We start from the raw sequence: 18347 nt of genomic DNA, 5'->3' as shown, positions 1-18347 counted from the left end.
CTGCCTGTCCCTTCTGAAGAGCCTATAGCCAGACATTGCTGCTCTCCAGTCATGAGTGGTCCCACCATGTTTCCGTGATGGCAACCAAGTCATAGCCTGCCTGCCACACGATGGCTTCCAGCTCCTCTTGCTTGTTACCCATGCTGCATGCATTAGTGTAGATGCACTTCAGTTGGGCCATTGCCTTCTCTCACAGCCTAGCCATTATTCCCCCTGGCACAGCTCTAATAAGCCTTATTTGAGCCCCGTCCCCCTTCTTACCTAGTTTAAAGCCCTCTCAATGAGCCCTGTCAGCTCCTGGGCTAGGATCCATTTTCCCCTTAGAGATAGGTGGGACCCATCTGCAGCCATCAGGCTGGGTGCCGAGTAAAGCACCCCATGGTCAAAAAATCAAAATTTCTGTGTTGGCACCAGCCTCTGAGCCACGTGTTTATCAGGTGGGCTTTCCGTGTCCTCTCAGTACCCCTCCCTGCCACCGTAGGGATAGACGAAAACACCACCTGTACTCCAGCTCCATCCACTAACCATCCCAGTCCCCTAAAGTCCTGTTTGATAGCCTTCAGGCTTCTCTCTTCAGTATTATCACTGCCAGCCTGGACTATCAAAAGAGGATAGTAATCAGAGGGGCAAACCAGGTTGGGAAGCTTTCTGGCAGCGTCCCTGACCCTGGCCCCAGGGAGGCAGCAGACTTCCCTACAGGTAGGGTCAGGCCAACAAATAGGGCCCTCTGTTCCCCTGAGAAGGGTGTCACCTATAAAAAGTCACTTTTGACATTGTCTCACATAACATCCTTATAAACAAGCTCAGAGAAGTGGTGATACCCTAGAGGGTTGTGCTGCCATTCAGAGACTGGAAATTATTGGAGGGTTGGGCTGAGAGAAAACTCTTGGAGTTCAACAAAGACAAGTGTAGGGTCCTGTACCTAGGGAGGAATAAGCCCAAGCACCAGTACAGGCTGGGGGGTGTCCTTCTGGAGTGCAGCTCTGCAGAAAGGGATCTGGGTGCCCTGATTGACAGCAGCCTGAGCATGAGTCAGCAATACGCTCTTGTGACCAAGAAAGCCAACGATATCCTGGGTGCATTTGGAAGAGTGTTGCCAGCAGGTCAAGGGAAGTGATCTTCCCCATCTACTCAGCCCCGGTGAGGCCACACCTTGAATATTGTGTCCAGTTCTGGGCTCCTCCATACAAGAGGGACATAGAACTGCTGGAGTGAGTTGAATGGAGGGCTACAAAGATGATTAGAGAATGGGAGCGCCTGTTGTGCAAGGACAGGCTGATCAAACTGGGCCTGTTTAGCCCGGAAAAGAGAAGAACAGGGGGGAGACTTCATCAATGTGTATAAATATTTTATGGGAGGGTATCAAGAAGATGGAGCCAGTCTTTTTTCAGATGTGCTCAGTGAGAGGACAAGAGGCAACAGGCTCAAACTGAAGCACAGGAAGTTCCTGCTGAACATGAGGGTGCACTTCTTTACTGTGAGGGTGAGAGAGCACTGCAACAGGTTGCCCAGAGAAGTTGTGGAGTCTCATTCTCTGGAGATATTCAAAACCCACCTGGGTGCTCATCCTGTGCAAGGTGATCCTGCTCGGCAGTGGCCTGGACTAAATGATCTTCAGTGGTCTCTTCTAACCTCAGCCATTCTGTGATTCTGTGATTCTGCAATCAAGACCTAATAAATACTAAAAGGAAGGGGAAAAAAACAGGCAGACATCTATACAAAGGAGTGTCTTCCTGTTAGTGCGGGCTGGTATAGATATACAGTAACAAGGTCTTTTTGCAACTGTTTTTCCTTATTAATATTTATCAGGTATGTATAAATAAAGGGATTCTCTATTTCTGCTCCTTTATTGCTTAGGGGTATTGTCTCCCTCTGCCATTGATAGGAGCTACCAATACCCAATGCCAATTGGGTAGCATTTTATGATGTTTCAGCTGTACTTATATGGAGCCCTTACAATGTCTTATACCCTGTTCCTTCAAGAAGAATTTGAGGAAAAGATTCTGAGAATCTAACAGAAGACAAAGAAATACATCAAGGTTGTTTGGAGTAAGACAGCTGGTCAGTTATTTGAGCCACAGTGATAGAGTGGTTGGGTGTGATGAAAACTTCATCATTGCATAGAAAGAAGAGATCAACAGTGCTTTAGGTCAAAGATGTTTTACAGATGTTTGAGAACAGAACAGAACAGAACAGAACAGAACAGAATAGAATAGAATAGAATAGAATAGAATAGAATATCCTGAGTTGGAAGGAACCTACAAGGATCATGCAGTCCAATTCCTACCTCCACACAGAACAAAAATTAAACCATACGTCTGAGAGCCTTGTCCAAATGCTTTTTGAACTACTTTGGGCTCGGTGCCGTGACCTGGGGAGCCTGTTCCAGCACACAACCACCCTCTCAGTGAAGAAACTTTTCCTAACATTCAGCCTAAATGTCCCTTGTCACAGCTTAATGCCTTTTCCTCTGGTCCTGTCGCTGTCCGCAGAGAGCAGAGCTCAGTGCCTGCCTCTCCGTTCCCCTCTTGAGGAAGCTAAAGGCTGCCATGAGGCCTCCCCTCAGTCTCCTCTGCATGGGCTTAAAAAAAAAAAAAACAAAGAACTTCAGATCTTCCTCATACATCTTGCCTTCTGGATACTTCACCATCTTTGTAGCCTTTGTTTGGACAGTCTCTAATAGTTTATGTCCCTCTTGTATACCATGGTGCTCAAAACTGCACACAGTACTCCAAGTGAGGCCACACCAGAACAAAGTAGAGCAGCACAACCACTTCTCTGAACTGTCTAGCTATGCTCTGTTTGATGAACCCCAGATTATGGTTGGCCTTTTTGGCTGCCAGGGCATATTGTTGACTTATGTTCAGCTAGCTGCCAGCTGGAACCCCCAGATACGTTTCTGCAGTGTTGTTCTTCAACCTCTCATCCCCCAGACAATCCAGTTGGAAGGGACCTACAAAGACCATCTAGTCCAACTGCCTGACCTCTTCAGGGCTAACCAAAAGTTTAAGCATATTAATGAGGGCATTATCCAAATGCCTCTTGAAAACTGACAGGCAGGGGCATCAACCACCTCTCAAGGAAGCCTGTTCCAGTGTTTGGCTATCTTCACAGTAAAGAACTCTTTCCTAATGTCCAGTCTGAACCTCCTCTGGTGCACATTTGTTCAGTTCCTGCTTGTCCTGTCATTGGTTACCAATAAGAGACCAACAACTCTTTCTTCACCTCCCATCCTCAGGAGGTTGCAGAGAACAATGAGGTCACCTCTTATCCTTCTTTTCTCCAGACTAGACCATCCAAATGTTCTCAGCCTCCCCTTGTAGGACATGGCTTCCAGCCTTTTAGCAGCGTTGTTGCCCTTCTCTGGGTCTTTTCAAGTTTCTTAACATCCTTTTTATATTTATATTATGGAGCCCAGAAAGATGTCTTTAGTCCAACACAATATGTCACATATGTCATAGGTTACATGAGATACTATTTAAAAAAAAAAAAAAATGTAATAGGAGTAGATACCTTGTATATTCTCTCTCTTGCTCAGATTCATTCATTCTGACTTGAAGCTGTTGTTTTGCTATCATTCTTAGTTTTATTTTGCATCATAGGTCAAACTGGGAGCCCTTGTCAGGAGTTTTTGTTCCTAGATACTGTTCAGATGGAATAGATAGATTGTTTCCCTGGAAGCTTAAAACCAAAATCTAAGACAAAGGGACGCTAAAATGAAACAGGTAAAAGTGAAATACAGGCACACCCTTACAGGAATCATACTGGAACAATGTTCAGACTTGTCTGTCTATTGTCAAATTCACCAAGAGGATCATGAACAAGAAGAACTAGAAGGAAAAACTTCAAGGGGGAAAATAAAGTTTTATAGATGTTAAAAAGAAAATCTTCCAAGTATGGGAGTAACATGGGAGAAATTTCAAGGTACCTAAAAATCTGGGATGAAAATAATTTGTATAAAACCTTGAAGATGAAGTTTAACTTTTAAAACAATTTATATTTGATAAGGGAAAGTCCATTAAAGATTTCATGGTCAAAGGAACAGGCCACAAAAGTGATCTTTGAAATAGCATTTTGGGTACAAGTAAGGAAAGATGTACCCAGGGCAATTGTCAAGGCCAAAGCAAAGGATTTTGTGATGACTAACAGATACTGTGAAACTGAACAACAAATTTGGCCATATATATATGGAAAAACAAAACAAAACAAAACATAAATTAGACCTTAAATCAAAAGAATCTGGAAAATACAGCCTTAGTTTTGACATGAAGATCTAAATACTATACAATAGAGGGAAGCAAATTATATTCTTCCAGTGACTGACTGTCAGGGGAGCATCCTTGTTTTCTACTCCTTATCCCTTTTCCTATGTAGGTTAAAGGCACTGCTGGATCAAGTAACCTTCCAGCAGACAGGTGTTTTGGTTTTTATTTGTTTGACTGTTTTTTATTACTTTCCTAGACATTGTCATAACTCTGGAGCTATTGATGTTCATAGTACAGCAGCACAAGTAACCTATCAAATTCAGTCTGGAATCTGGCAGCTGAAGTCACCAAAAGTATGGCAGGAGCTGTGCTAGCAAGTCATGCTTTTCTGGGCCACACAAAAAGAATGGAAAACAGACTGCTGGAACAGCAGCTAAACAGTTAAGTTAACCCCTTTTTTGTCCTTTCTTCTCCTCATAAATCCATCACAGGAGTGTTCAGGTTTCTGTCCATTGGATGAAAAACTATGAAGTAAACTTTTGCTTTTATACTATAACTATTACTTGTTGCTATCTAAGAAGCATGCTAAAAAGTAATAAATTGAACATTATTGTTATCTTAAAATATTTCATTTAGAATTATTTTAATTTATTTTGAGCTTGTAAGTCTGAAACGAAATCAAAGGGAATCTTTAAAGAATGCTTTAAAAGATTAAAATGCTTCATCTAGAAAGCATTGAAGCATAATATTTTTGGTACACTGACTTCTTTTCTTCATGAAATGAGAGTTCATTGAAATATACAATAATAATTTGGTGTTATTGTAACTGCTCTTCTGTGGTGGAAATGTTACTGCAAGGAAGATGAGTATGGTCAAGTGCTGTTAGGGTGAGAGGGGGTCACCACAATGTGCTACTGGAGTAGAGGAAACAGGAGATTTAGAGAGATAAAGGTGAACCTCAGGGAGGGAGAAAGTGCAGAGAGCTGTGCGAAAATGTATGCAAAGAGAAAATTAGAGCCAGAATAATAAAAAAAAAAGTCTAAAGGAACAAAACAGCAGCCAAGGCTGCAGACGTGAGATTCAATTAAGCTCAAGAACAAACACGTGTCAGTAGGAAAAAGGCAGAAGTGAATCAAGAGAGGATTTGTAGTGGAAAACATCAGACTGGTCACAATATTTTCCATATACACACACAAAAATACATTCTTGCCTATGTATGCAACATATCAGTTCCTTTGGATCAATGTATTTTGCTGATAATAGTATTTGTTTATTTTGGTATCAATGTATTTTGGACTGGTTTTTTTTTTTTTTTTTTTTTTTTTTTTTGAATTGACACCTCCTTTAGGTGTTTGTGTTTGGTTGTGCAGCCTCCCTGTGAGCTGTACTCTAGAGAGATATGTCTGTTGGATCTATCTATATATCAATCTGGCTTAATGATTATAGGAGGACAGGAACAATTTTAAAACCCTATATACATATAAGGTTTTATATATATTATATATATATTTATTTATATTATATATATAAATTTAACACTGATATGCAGCTCTAGTATTCATAGTGGAAACTCTAAGCCTCCCTAATTAATCAATTTAAAAAAAATGCTACTCAAATAGCCTAACAAAAATAACTAAACAAAAATCTAAAAAAAATAAAAATGATTACACAAAATTATGTCAATTTAAAAACACTTTCACTAGAGCTGACAGAAATGTCTTGAATGGTGAAATTCTCCCTGAAGAATCCCTGAAGAATGTGTCTTCCTATAAATATTTTTCAATAACTTCTTTTGAGGAAGACATTTGAGAGAGAAAAACTGTTGGTTTTTTTTTAATTGCAAATTGAAATGGCTTTTTTTTTCAGATTTTAAAAATTATTTTTTGTAGTTGTCTCATAGCGTTTCTTACTGTTGTACATAGAAAAAGAAAAAAAAAAAAAAAGAGAGAGAGAGAGAAAGAAAAAGGCACTTAATATGTCCTACAGGAGTTCATTCTTTCCCTTTTATCTTGGTTCCTTAGCACACAAGGCATGAGATCACAGCATGTGGCTCTGGGAATGCCTGCATTCCAAGTCCAGCCACGCCAATGCTTCAGCCTATTGATGAATTTCAATTGCATTTCACAAATATCTTGATTTGTCCTAAAGTTTTACAAAAATAGGCTGCTATAAGAAGGGAAGACTGTGACTGAAGCACTCACAAATTTGCCTCTTGGGATTTTTTTAACTTCTTTCATAGTTTCAGCAGTCTCTGCAAAAAGTCTCTGAAGGATGAGGGTTACAGAGAAATGAAAGGCAACTATACATTTTAATGGTAGTTCCGTCCCTCCTGCACACAACATTTCCATGTAGACTAAAGCCATTATCCACCCTTTACATTTTCCCCAAATTGAAGCTAAATGTTTCTCATACCTCCTTGTCTACATCCCCACACTGTTTCTGTGTTTCTCTCTTCTAAGAAAGCAAACCAGACCTACCTCCAGGATCATGACTTCCTTCTGACCCTGAGGTTAGAGATTCCCTGACATTCCTGACTCCTGCAGATCCCTATACCTGTTTATACCCTGTATATTAACCTCATTGTATTTTTGAATATTTTGTCCTTTACATCATTTCTGTGATGAGATGAGATGCAATGCTCAGCTCTTGACCATTTGCCTCTGATCTCTCTGGTTCACTAACCTGAGTATTTCAGGTGCAGCTACAGCATAATGAAGTCTCCAAGCTCACTTAGCAAAACAGAGAAGGCTACATTTCACACATCTGCAGCCCTGCAGCACGGATTCCAATTCCAGACTCCTTCACTTGTCTAACATGGCATAGGAATTTATCACCTATGATATACTTCTTACTGGAGAGGATGGGATGTCAGAAGGAAGACAGGTGTTTTTTAAGTGGTTCCATGTTGGGAAGGAACACAAATAAGCAAAAGGTTGCAGCATTTTACCATGACTCTGTGTTTGTTTTTTTTTTCCATATTGTGAGACTTGTCTTCCCCATCAGATGTGCTGATGCAGCCCTCTTCCTATTATGTAGCATGGTGCAAGTTGTTTCTTTCAATGTGAAATGGAACACTGAAGGAAGAAAGGGTGAAGCAGCAAGCTGGCTGAACTGAAGGAAGAGCTGATGCTTCACTACTTATAGTATCTAGTATGGTCACAAAACACCCCAAGGAAGTTCATTAATAACTAAGAGTCACATATCTATTAGAAACCAGAATTCTTTAGCTCTGTATCTCATAGAGTTCTCTGTTTCCCCTTTCTTTTCATTTCATTATTTTTAAAACAGTATCAATTCAAAAGAATTACAGGACTCCTAAAAAACAAATAAATCATGTTGGTTTGCTATGTTGTAGCATGATTTAAGAAAATTTGAGAGAAAGTTGTAGAAAAAAATTCAAAAAAGAGCAAAAGGACAACTGTAATAGGGTACTTTTGAAATTGCAGATGTCTGTAAAGTTTCTTCTTTGTTTATCAGCTGTCACTAACACAGTCATACTACTAACAAATACTAATTCTAAAACCATGAGTTGTTTCCTCTGTATTTCAGTATTTTGCTTAAGTATTGGAAACTAATATACTATAATCTCTTTTAAGTACATGAAAACAAGAAAATAGGAATGATTGAAATAGAAGTGTCATTGATTAATTATTTTCCTTTCTACTAAGAGAAAGGCAGAAAAAGAGAATAATATCTGCAAAGTTCAATTATTTTGTCGGAATTAAATAGCACTAAAAGGTATGGATGTCTCAGTGTATTTTAATATGTGCTTCTTTAAGTTTGAAAGCTATTTTTATCTTTATACCATCTCATATCTTTGAAACAGTATTGATTTGAATCATTAATGGTATGAATCCAAAGTGGTACAAAAGAAATGTATGATAATCTATTCTGTTATTTGAAAAATTATATCCTCTACTTCCACCACTACCACTACCATCCTTATCCACTGAAATTTTAATAAAATTGACACAATGCATTTTATAAGTGATCTGTGTACTAATTTCTCCATCATTTTAATGTCTGCTGAGGTAGGTTTAGGACAAGCTGAGGTTTGCAGAGGATGCTCTGAGGTATACCAAGCTGCTAGAAACATGATTGCAATTTATAATTTGCAGTGTGTCTTTCTAAGAGTCATATCATAGAATCAGAGAATGGCTCAGGTTGAAAGGAACTTTAAAGATCATCCAACTCCAACCCCCCTGCCATAGGCAGGGATACCACCCACAAAATCGTGTTGGCCAAGGCCCCATCTAGTCTGGCCTTGAACAACTCCAGGGATGGCACACCCACAACTTCTCTTGGCAACCTGTTCTAGTGCCTCACTGCCCTTACAGTGAAAATTTTCTAAGTAATATCTAGTCTCAATCTATCCTCATTGAGTTTAAAACCATTTGCCCTTGTCCTATCATTATCTACCCAAGTGAAGAGACCCTCTCCATCTATTTTATAAGATCCCTTTAAGTTGAGAAAGGTCACAGTGAGGTCTCCCTGGAGCCTTCTTTTCTCCATGCTGAATATCCCCAGCTCTATTAGCTTTTCTTCATACGAGAGGTGTTCCAGCCCTCTTGATCACCTTTGTAGTCCTCCTCTGGACTCCCTCTAACAGGTCAACATCTTTCTTGTTCTGGGGGCTTCAAACCTGGACGCAGCACTCCAGGTAGGGCCTCATGAGGGCAGAGTAGAGGAGGACAATTATCTCCCTTGACCTGCTGGTCACACCTTTTTTGACGCAGCCCAGGATGCAGCTGGCCTTCTGGGCTGCAAGTGCACATTGTCAACAAGACTCTTGTCAAGCTTTTCATCTATCAGAACCCCCAAGTTTTGTTTGCTGTCATCTGCAAACTTGCTGAGCATGCACTCAGTCTCATCATCTATGTAATTGATGAAGATATTGGAAAGAACTGGTCCCAAAACAGACCCCTGAGGGACACTGCTTGTCAATGGCTTGTCACTTGGACATAGAACCATTGACCAGTTACATCCTCAATAGATATATGGCACATGGAGTTACACAAAATGACTCTATATACTATCCAGATATTTCTATATACAAATGGAAATCCTTAAATGTTTAAATACCTTTACTACTAAATATCTTCAGATGCTTAACCCAAACAATATGAAGATCCTGACACCTATTGAAAAATACCATTTGTATCCTCACACAGTCTTATATCATTTTAATGAGTACTGCAGAGATCAGAGAAGTTGCTGAAGCTGCCTGCTGGAGCCATCTGAAGGAAAAGTAAAATAAATGACATTCGATTCTCCTCTCTTATTGCTGACTTTTTCATCAAGAAAAGGTCCTCCCTCTTGTTCAGCATGGTAGCTCACACTTTTTCTGTTACTTATTGCCTTTAGGAAAGCCTGACCTTCTTGACTGCTAGAGAAAGCACTTATACACTCAGCTTCTGTGAAAACAAAGGTATTAACTGTCTTCTCTTCAAGCCTAAGAGTCAGTGAATTTGAAGGAATATAAGCTTGTGTAACTGATTCTTTTCTCAAGACCCTTTCACTTGCATGTTTATCTTTCTCTTAAAGCCTTAGATAGATTGGGAAGATTTTGTTTCTGTAAAATAACATTTAACTCAACTACTGTAGTGTTAGAGGACTGTTTATAAACCTTATGGATCCAGAAGAATGGTGGTCGTTAAACCATCCTTAACTTTAGAGAAGAAGATTGGAAGGAGACCTGGTTCTCTGTGTTCTTGCCCTCTCAGAAGCTGTAACAGCTGTGTATGCTGGAATAAAGTGTTTTCCAGTCAATGTGATGCTATTTCTACTGCCTTTGTTTTTAGAAATTTATAAGTTTATTTTATAGAATGGCATTGGCAATGCAATATACAGTACTGAAAATAAACTGTGTTTTATGCTTTGGACAGTTGACTTTCTACAATAGTTGTAAACTAGCTCATAGAATATTTTTGTCTGTCTTGGTTTGATAGAAAGTCTTTGATGTAAAACACAGTAAAAAAAACATCTTTTTATTGGTTCCTCTCTTTCTTATCTTTTAAACAAAGCTGGCCTAAGCAAGTGGGTTCCGTGTCAGAAGAGGGTATAGTGAATTCTGTATTAAGACAGTAAAGTTTGTAGTCAGGGAGAGGCGGCCCAGTATTTTTCAAGCTCACTGATGCATGTCACAGGGCTGATGCATGGAAATTCTGGATCTAGGTTAAGCTACCCTTAAAATACAAAAGTTTATAACATCCTATAACATTGTAAAGGTGATAAAGTTATTTTTTCCAAGTTCTAAATTTCTAATATCATATTGGTCTCCAGAAAGCATTTTTTGTTGTTGAAATTGTTGTTGAAATTAATTGTTGCTGGAATTTCTAATAAGTGATTTCTAAGAAAATATGGAAGGAAAACTTTTACTACAGGCAAAAAGAGATGTCATTACTGCACTCAGAGGTGTTGTGAAATTGCAGAAGGAAACTCAGTGCCCCTGGTTTGTACAGTAAAGTCTTCTAGTGCAGTGACAGTTCATTGAGGAAAATGTAAATCATTTAATCAAAAGTAGCAAAAAAACAGTATATGCATACACAACTCTGCCACTTCCCTCACATCATGAAAGCTGTGCAATATTTCCAGACTGATATAATTGTAATAGGCTACTTGCCAGGCTGCAGTTTTTTGTACAAACTGAAGGTGGGAAAACCCTGCTGTCCTACCGTGCATGCAAAACTGATTTGAACAGTTGCTTTGATTTAATGTAGTTTTGGATTTAAGACAGGAAAAGATGGTGCTCATACTGTGCATTAGTATGGATGAAAAGTTTGCTCTATTATGGTAATCCTTCGTGTACAAGGAATTCTAAATAACGTATCAGCATAGCAAAACATAAGAATTAAAGGGCTGTTAAAAAGACTTTCATAAAAGAAAATATGGATAAAGAAAGATTGTAATGTAGAGGACAAAAAAAAAAAAAAAAAAAAAATGGTGCTGCTAATTTTTCCAGCATCCACTCCTGACTACCACAAGGTAGTATTCACACATTACGTTGAAATGTAGGTGTCATATATAGGTGTACAGCTCTTCTGAATATTAATTGGGTTTGGCCCACAGGGCAATTCAGAGAAATTCTTTGGAAGCTTACAGACTCAATATTTGACTACTTTCATTTATGCTATTTTTTATACACTCTTTGCAAATGTTCCCATTATTTTATATGTGTATGGACATGTACAGTACTTGAAATGTTTCAGTGGTGTTTTCCTTACCATTGTTATAGCTGAACTTTTAGAAACACTGCTCCCAAAAGTACATAAATAGTCTCTGTTAGGGGAAAGCAGTCATATGCTATGAATTTTGGGTTACTTTCTCATAACATTTTTTAAAAAGGAACATAACACAAACAAAACAAAACAACAAACAAAAACCAAAGGGAAAAACAACAACAACAACAACAACAGAGCGCTGACAGTCTTTTAAAACAATAATAAAGCCATAAGTCACAGCAGGGTGTGGGGCTACACTACTGCCTAATAGTTGTTAATCTGAATAAATAATATGTTTTTAATCATCAAGTGGCATTTAATTAACCTGCAATAACTGGCTTATTAATTTTCGATTAAATCATTATTTGAAACACTTAATTTAAATGTGAGTGAATATATTTTCTGCTACCTCCTATAAGGTATCTCACTATTTGTGATGAATTATAGGTTAAAGTTTGGCATTTGCTCTCCCTCTTGCTGAATGAACATCAAGGACAGGTTTGAGAAGCTTCATGCTGTTTGTTAATTAAAGTAAATCAGAAGAGCAAAAGCCAGGGAATTCAGAAAACAAAATAACCCAATTACCATACACTCCAACAGTGCAATATGATTTATTTACACTTAATCCCACACTTAATAAATATTCAGGGCCAGATCCTCAGCTAGAGTAAACTGACATTATTGACTTCAATTAGTTTACTTACTAAGTCACTTTGTGTTTGGGTTTTATTGTTTGATTGGTTGGTTGGTTTTGCTTGATTGTTTTTTTCTTTGATGTTGTCTAAATATGTATGCTGGGTTTTGCATGTGGATCAGAAGAAAAAAATAATTCCTGTTCCAGTCAGCTTATGGTCAAGGGTACACAAAAGTGGGGATAATATTTTATTCCTGTGGTGTGACACTCATCCTGGTCTAAAAAGAACATTTTTTCTAATAATTTGTATAAAAGTGTTGGCCTGTAACTGTGAGGCAGAAGGGAAAAATATGCCACAAAAAAAAAAAGAAAGAGAAATCTAGAGCCCTAAACACTGATACACACTCCATGACAGGAAATATTTTAAAAGGATCATCTTGTAATGAAGTATGACAAGCCTTTGAAAGGTTAGTCAAAAAGACTGACTTACCTGTGAAGAAGAATCTTCTTAGGCATCTTCAGTGGAGGAAGACACCTTCAGTGATGATTAAGAGCCCCTTGTTCTGAAACATATTCTTTGTGGAATCTGCTCCTCTCCTTTAATTAAGGAAGATACCTGTGGAGATCATCTTCCCTGTTATCAGATTAGTCACTGCAAATCTCTTTCTGTAGTTTCCCTCAAATAGCCACAAGATTTTCTACACAAGATAAATGCTGGAGTGGTCCAAATGCAGTACATTGCATTCCAAGACATTGGCTTTCTTTTAACTGCTATTTTCTTATAAAAGTTTTCTTTTAAACTGCTTATATAGCCCAGACAATATAAATATAAAAAAATTTTCAGCAACATTTGAGTGACTTTTTCAACAAATTTTTTTTAGAGTGAGAAAAAAACTAAGTTTGAAACACTAAGACTCTGTTCCAAAAAGTTAATAAGGATACCGTGTAACCTGTACAATTGGAACAATTGTATTAAGCAGCTGTGATAATTGTATAAGGTGATAATCATATAAACTGGGACCTTAAAGATCATCTAATTCCAACTCCCCCCCACACCCCGAGATGAGCAAGGACATCTTCCACTAGACCAGGTTGCTCAAAGCCTCATCCAACCTGGTCTTCAACAATCCCCAGGGTGGGGCATCCACAACTTCTCTGGGTATAATGCAATCTATTTCTTGCATTCATAGGACATGAACCCATCACAGACATTTATAGTCCATATAATGTAAATCAAATTTTGCACCAAATTGTTTTATCTTTATCTTGTACCCATATCAAGCCTTTGCTTTCATATTTCTTTCATTATTATTTTTTTTTTTAATTTTTATTTTTTTTCTTTAATTTTCTGGACTGATAAATTCTCTCCTTTCACCTTCCACCCAAGATGTTTCCCAGATTTTCCTGCAGCATGGAATACTTGCTCCTATAACAACCACTTGTATGCTAGAAAATCTGGTTCTAAATTGAAATGTCTACTTGTTCTTTACATAAAGAGGCCAAAATAGGGGAAGCATAGAAAGGATTTTAATGGCTGTGGATCAGCAAAATATTATTCAGCAATTTTATTCGTGGTTATGGATGCAAGGATGAAATTAGTCATTGATAAATGCCAGCAAAACCTATGAACTCCCCTCCCACCACCACCCACCCAATTTCTTTATCTTCTTTCCAGAGTATCTCCTTCAGAGAAGGTGGTGCAGTACTGCAATATTCAGATTCACATCAAGTCATCACCCTTCCTCCTTTAAAATAGAAGGAGGTAGAAGGGTTAAGGATAATAAAGGAGTACCTGAGTGTCAGAAGTTGCATCCTTAGCACATCTATCTTCACCTATCATTATTTCTGCTATGCTACTACTGGAGAAAATACCTTGAATTTTTTTTTTTTTTCCTCAGTGGAAGCTTTTCCAAAGTCTCTTGCTTTCAGGCACCAGCTGCAATCATTGAATATAAAACTTCCAATCAGAAATACTCTTTTCTGTGAGGTGATGGGGTTAGAGGAGATACAGAAACTCACCAGAAAAATCCTGTATTTTAATATCCATCAAGGGATACTTTGAAACAAGTTCAGGTATTTTACTACCAGCATATCTCTGCACTAATGTAGCATTTCACAGAGTTTCCGCAATAACTATCGTTAGGTCTTCTCATAAGAGCCCTATAATAGTCATAAATATTCCTCAGGAGAGCCAGATAGACTCTGAAAGGCATATAATAGCTATCATAAATGAATAATAAAATGTAGAAAGGACAAGCCACCATGAAAATGGCAAATGAATATGATGACGTGTGTGTTGTACATGAGTTAATTGTCTGAGTTCTGTATTTACAGAAAAACCCAGATGTTTTTTGCTGTGTCAGCAATCTTTGTGGAAGAGGCAGCATTCTCTGGAACTTTTTGCAGAAAGAGTAAAGTATGGTACAGTATGGTACAGCATGGAAAGCTTGTACCAATGTTCTGTGCATACTCCTTCTGCATGTTGTCAACTTGTTTGCTACTGTGCCAAATACTGGAATTTAGAGTCCAAGCATCATCTTTGTCTTACTAAATGGTGCAGATGTTACTTCTGCATAAACACTAAATCATACTTTTCAAAAATAAGCTAGTACATGTGTAGAAAAAAGCACAACATTGCACTTTTGAATTTTTGAAATCACACAATTGAAATTTTTGAGCCACCTTTTCAGGAATTTGACCTAGAATGGACAGATGCTAGGTTCACTTATACAGTCAAAATGAGTAAAAAGAAAGAAAGAAAGAAAGAAAGAAAGAAAGAAAGAAAGAAAGAAAGAAAGAAAGAAAGAAAGAAAGAAAGAAAGAAAGAAAGAAAGAAAGAAAGAAAGAAAGAAATTTAAAAAAAAAAAAAAAAAGATAATCTCTTTCTCTACGTATGAAGTAATAGGGAAATGGTTTAGTGGGGACTGTTAGCGTTAGGTCAGAGGTTGGACTCGATGATCTTGAGGTCTCTTCCAACCTAGAAAATTCTGTGATTCTGTGTGATTCTGTGTAATATAGGAGTTTCTGGTTTAAAACATCCATGTATTTCTGCATAAAAACACTGAAAATAAAACACACTGCAAAGTAGAAATGCACTAAGATATGTGACTAGAAAGCAAGCTGAGGTTTGGTTAATAGTGGCTCAGTATTCTCCAAAATACTTTACATTCTCAATGCACTCATTTTGTTCATTTTCTATTTCTGCATTTACTTAAAATTTAAAATAATTATTATTGTTATTTAAGGTGAGTCAATCAGCTCATAAAAGTCAAAGAAATATTTCTTCTGCCTTGACATTCCCAGAATCCTCTTAAAAAGTAATAGTAAAATGAGAAGACTATATAAACATTTGAAGCATAGGAAGGCTATAGAGAGCAAACATCATGATTTATTGAAGACTGTTCCTGAAATGTTTCCTTTAGATTATATTATTTTATGACCATGAGTCTCCTTAAATAGACAAGGTTACAAAAAGACTGAATGACACAGCCTAAATCAAAATTTTCCAAATGGTTGTTTTTGAAGGTTAAGGTCTTGAAATAAGAAAACCTGCATTTGATTTTTATTTTTTTTTCTGTTTTCCCTACATTTGATTATCACTTTTGAGTATTATATGTCTTACAAAATAAGAATAATTGAAGTCAAATCTGTGTTTAATTATGTGTATAATTTACTAATATATAGATATGTTTAACCTCATGCTGTGTCTCTGACTTGTTTTATGAAATCGCATGCACAATTGTACAGAGGTGATTTGTGTTGGATGTTTTTTTTTTTGTTTTTTTTTTTTTTTGAATTGTACATTAAGTCACTGTACTGATCACAAGTAAAATGAACCTGATTTATCCACTGAAGATGATGTTGGATTTTGCTTTTCTGATTCACAGATTTTGTTTTTCATCTTCAACATCCACTTTTTTATTTTATTTTTTTTAAATGACACAAAGCCTACCTGAGGAAAAAAAAAAAAAAAAAAAAGATGTCTTAATGTGTGGGCTCATAAACACCATTAAACTGTTCTTATTACAGAGAAGAACTTAACTTTACATTATTAGGCTCTAAGACAGGGAAGAGTCTCCATGGGAATATATAACAACAAAAAGAAATCACAAATATGAGTCTTAAATTACATTTATTTGTCTTTTCATATAGTTCTTTCCATCTTCTGATCTTGCTATCTCCATTCTAACATTATCAAACCAGTAGTACATATGCTGCACAGTTCTTGTCCTGCTTTTTATTAGGTACATGGAAGGAAAACATGTTAGAAAGGAAAGTCTTAACTGAGATGTCTGTAAGTATATCTGATTTTCAAGCATAACAACAGTTTACCTATGTCAGAATTATAAGAAGAAAAAGACATACAGGAGAAAAACACGAGGTTCCGTATAGGGTATTTCCTGTAACCCCTTCTGACCTTGTTGATAACTGCATGAAACCTCCAGTTCTAAAGTGGACATCAGCAATGATGCTGTCATCTTCCTCTGCATTTTTATAGCTGGTGAAATCAAGGGCTGCATAATTAGATCAATTTAACACCAACTAGAGCAATATAGGTATTGCTCTAAAATTGCTCAAATCTGCAACTTCCACACCAAGTATCTAAATTATATATCTTGATTTAATATGAGAAAATCTATAGAGGGAAAGGCAATTATTAACATGTTTGACAAACATTAGACATTTCAAACTTTCAATCAAGACTTACCTACTGATGTCATATCAGAAAGTTTTATTCAAGTATCTATGAACAACATTTTTAAAAGTCAAAGCTTAGATGCCTAAATTATACTTCACTTTACAGCTTGCTGTTCATCAAAGAAAATCTGTTGAGATAATTTAGAATCTAAGCAAGATGATTATAAAGCCAGACCATACCTATTGGCTCTCACAGGCAGTTTTTCTCTGGAATGGTATTGGTATCCATCTGCAGACATGATCTTCTATTTTGGGAATTATGTTTAAATAATATAAATTTGCCTTATTACTTATGTTCAGAAAGCTCAGTAAATGAAATCTGTTCTTTCTATGAATATTTCAGAAATGACTGTGTAATCTGCAGAGGACAGTTTCTGAAGAAACAGACGCCTGCAGATCACAGAGGAACCATCCATATGTCACGTTTGGGTTATGATGTGGAATACAAAGTAAGTACAAACTACTCCTCCCTCTTAATAAATTCGTCTGTATGTCATCTCTATTTTAGAATAAAGTATGTCTCAGTTTTACTATTCAAAATATAGTTAGTCATTTAATCTTAAAACACAGTGAGGATACTTGCAGGTTTTTATTATTATTATTATTTTATAAGCAACAAAATCACAAGGAATTTTTGTGTCTTTGCACAGAATCATACAATAACAAGGGAGCTGCCAGGGCCCGGCAGCTCTCGTGGGCCCTCTGACGAGACGTGGGGGGCAGGGCCAGTAGCTTCAGTGGCGGGATGTTTAAATCAGGCGTCGCCGCCATTTTGTAGACACTTGCCGAGGCAATCAGCTCTGGTGCAGCCCTCACGTGGGCTTGTGCATTAAGAATGCTTGCCCATTAAGAGGACAGGTTCTCTGACAAAGAGGTTTTATAGTGACAGAGTTCATACAGGTTGTGACTATGTAGAGTTAGACAGCAAGTTATCCTTATCTGATAGTTAGGAAAAATGGAAGCAACAGTAATACATGCAAATCTAGACTTCTTCCAAGTACATGTACTAAGGGATGATCGATGATCAGCATTTTCTTGTAATACATTTTTTTCTTGTCTCTTATACATTCTGTTGATTTTCCTTTTTAGAGGGCTTACCATTATGTCTTAGACCAGAGAGTAGCTGTGCTTCTCACAGATTCCAAATCAGGTATATTCTTTGTGCTATGGAAGTCAAGAGTCCTTCTTTCCCAAGCAATATTTTGCAAGAAGTTCTAAAAGCATATGCATTATTCACATTGGAGATATGTATATATTTGTCAGATCAGGGAAAGGGAATTTATTTCCAAAGGCTAATTTTAGTCTATAAAGGCTAATTTCCCTAGGGTCCCCTGTAGTCAGTAGAAGAAGATTGTATGATGGTATCCTCCAGAGAACGGTTCAGAGTAGGAGACTAATTAATCTCAGAGGGGGGGATTCACCACACTAGACTACAGTCAGTCTTAGTGAATGGTTCCCACTTTGGATATTCACCCAGATTATTCCAGTTGCACAGAAATAACCTCTCCTTGTCTTCATTTATTATTGCACCAAAGCCTGTCATCTACAAAACTTGCTAATAAATATTTTTACATAAGTATCATTGACAGA

This window comes from Aythya marila, assembly GCF_965140915.1.
Source record: "Aythya marila genome assembly, chromosome: 1".
NCBI classification, from domain to species: Eukaryota; Metazoa; Chordata; class Aves; order Anseriformes; family Anatidae; genus Aythya; species Aythya marila.
This window is presented reverse-complemented; position numbering follows the sequence as displayed.